Raw genomic sequence first — 3,282 nt, 5'->3', positions numbered from 1 at the left:
GCCCAAACCATCCCAGGTCTCCTCCACCCCTGCATCTTGCAGGGGCTCCAGCCCCTCTCTCTCAGGCCGCATGGGCTCCCTGTCCCCCACCCAGACGCAGCTGGGCAGGGGAGAGGTCAGATCAGCTCACCAGCCAGACTCTAAAGAGAAAGTCCCTCTGGGAATGCTCTGCTTTTAACCCCTGTGTGTTCTCAGAGGCGTATCCAGGTCCCCAGTGGCCGCACCAGGTGACAATTTCAAATCGGGCCACTGATTGGTTTGACCATAACTTTCCCAGAACCTCGCTTCCTGGTCAAACCACGACACTTAATTAAGGCTAATTTAAGATTCCTTATGTATTTTTTTCCTTCCTGATTTGCTATGAATTTTTAATGCTTAAAGATTTAGGAGTGGAGGGAGAGGAAGGATTCAACTGAAGTGTTTTTGATTCTTGTGGTAAAAATACAGAAATAGAGTGATGAACCTCACAGGCACACTCAGGTATGAACTTGACACATTTTGGGGAATATTGGTTTGCATCCCTCCAACACTTCTTACAGTGCAGAAAAAAATTTAAAAGGACATATAAAGCTAGAATAAAAAAGAGGGCCTATAGGAAAAAGGTGCAGGGTATAGATACTTACCTTCACCTCATTTATCAGAGCTATCTCTTACCTTGCTAGATGGTTTATCTTTTTACCTGCCTGTATAACAGGAGTAATACAGGGTGTTACCCCAGCTTTTGTAGTTTAACATTGTGCTTTCATCAGATCCAGTCATTCCAGTGCTCTGCCTTGGGGTTTTATTGAAAACAAAATAAAAATAGCTGTTTGCCTATATTGTCTGTGTAGGTGTTAATGATTTCTTTCTTCCACTAGATTTTTGTCTAATTAAAAGTGTATATAACTCTTGGGAGCTTTCCAGAAATCAGCTGATTTTGACTTAATCTGAAGTTGTTATAAATACACAGAACCATTTGTTGTCTGAATTCCAGGTAGGAATAATTTGGAGTTCAAGGGTTGAGGGGTAAAATTTGCTTTGTAGTCCATCTCTAAGTAATACACTCTATTTGACACTGTTTCAAAATGACCTTGATAAACTGGGGGAAATCACCAAAATTAGTGAAGTAAAATTTGAGATAAATATGCACTGTTACAATTTACCAGTACATGGCAGGGGAAAAGTAGTATTAGGAGACAAATATTACGGGCCTGATAGTGTAATGCAGATTGAATGAGCTAACAGCATCTGAAAGACATCAAAAGATAATTGCCTTGCTGTAACTTGTAATAGTACTTCCCTTTGTATCTCTCTCTGTCCATTTTGGGCCCTGCATTTTAAAATAAATTGTTGGGGAAAGGTGTTCATTACAGGACAATAACAGAGGTTTAAGACATATGGAAGGTGTGAGTTTAGAAGAACTTTAGAGTAAACAATTTGTTCAGATCAACAACAGACAGACAAATACTTTTAAAAACAGTACTCAAATATGTAAATGGCTGAGAGGAGTGAAGTGTTGATGCTTTGTAATTGCTGTGTGCTGGTTCTAGGAGAAGCTGCAGTTTGGATTTGAGGCTGCTCCCTAGTTCTGAGTACTCTGTCTGGGAGGGAGCAGACTCCTCTTTGCTCAAGAGCTGTTTCAGGAGGGATTTGGCAGTCGCCTGCTACAGCTTTGTCTGGATGTTTGTGAACCTGCCCCTGCGTGGTGGTGGCTCAGCTGCTCCAGAGATCCTGTCCCGCCCACCTCTCTGTGCTTTCACTGGGAAGAATTCCCCCGGCTGTAAGAAACCTAGCTTTTGTTGTTACAGCATGTTCTGCTGGGTCTAATGGCTTACAAATAATTACAGTGTGCAAGTGTTGTACGAGTAGGGATAGCAAAAACAAACTTATGCTCCTTCAACTTCCCATTATACACAGAAAGATGAGCTTGAGCTGTGTGTGCTGCATTGCTGGTACTTGACCTTGCACTAGCTCCCCGTAGTTCTCCATGCAATTCACTCTGCTGGGTTCCCTTTAATCTCATTTCTAAATCCTTTAGCTTTTTGGGCAAGAAGAAGGCATGTGTTGCCCTTCTCCCAGTTTGTGTTGGCTCACTGACAAGCCAGGTAGGTCGGGTAACTTGATTTTTCCCTTGATGAGGACACTTAGTTTGGGCACTCTGCTCTGCCTGCTACCAGATGTCACAAAATGCATGACATTCATACCTCTCACACTTCAGCTCTTCTTTCAGACTTGGTTTGGTGAATGAATTCAGGGGACTGATGCAGCATTAGAAAACCTTACAAAAAGCAAAGATGTAGTAATTAACCATAATATTACAGAATCTTACCTTACCAAAGGTAATGATGATTAAAAATTAATTTTGTTAATTGAAATGGGTCTGATGTTTCCCTGGACCCAAGGCAGAGTAGAATCTGCAGCCTTTCTTTATTTCCTTTCTGCACCCTCCAGACATACACTCTCTTTTTTAAAAGATGAAATAGATCATGAAGCATCTAAGTGATGAAGTTAAGGTCACAGGAAATCTTGCAAATTCAGGATTAAACACCAGATCATCAGACTTCCTTAATCTTAAAGTTCATATTTCATTATGAACTCAAAACCTCTTCTATATTTGTAGAGCTACAATTCTCCCAGCACAAAGTGAAAGAAGATGGTCAGAAAAAAAAAAAAAAAACCCCTCAAGGCTGAGCTGGCATTTTTCAAATACTAAGTACATGGGGATATGTCCAGCAAGCCACTGGAAAAGCCACCTATCAGTGTGTCCCACAGAGAATAGGAGAGAGCTTCAACACTATAAAATGGAGTCACAAGGCATAATAAATGCTTTTCAAAAGTGTCTTAGTTAACTAAAATTGTTGCAATCCTTGAGGAAAAACTGTGGTATGCATTTACCTCCATCATCTATGAACTTGTTTGTCAAAGGAAGCAAAAGGATATTTTTGTCATGAACAATGTATGTTACCCACTATAAGAGAAAACCTAGACGTTGCCTTTGATACAGCATTCCTATTTACATTATTTTCTTGTCTAGTCCTATACTTAAATTTTTCCACAGTAATTGTATAAAAGAGTGGTTCACTGGTGCTGAATTTCTTAACTGTAAGCCAGAGGCAATTGTAGCTTGTCCTGTAATACTAGAAATTCCTAGTAACAGTCTGTCATCTTTTTCCCATTATCCAGTGGAGCAGGTGTTGTCTTTGTTCTGTGCAGAGACTTTCATGGACCCCATCACTGCACTGAGTACCTCCCAAGCACTCTTCTGAAAACATCCTGCTGGGATAGGAAAATATTGCTATCCTT

Source organism: Pyrgilauda ruficollis, unplaced genomic scaffold, assembly GCF_017590135.1.
Source record: "Pyrgilauda ruficollis isolate IOZ18807 unplaced genomic scaffold, ASM1759013v1 scaffold132, whole genome shotgun sequence".
Lineage (NCBI taxonomy): Eukaryota > Metazoa > Chordata > Aves > Passeriformes > Passeridae > Pyrgilauda > Pyrgilauda ruficollis.
Note: the sequence above shows the minus strand (reverse complement) of the source record.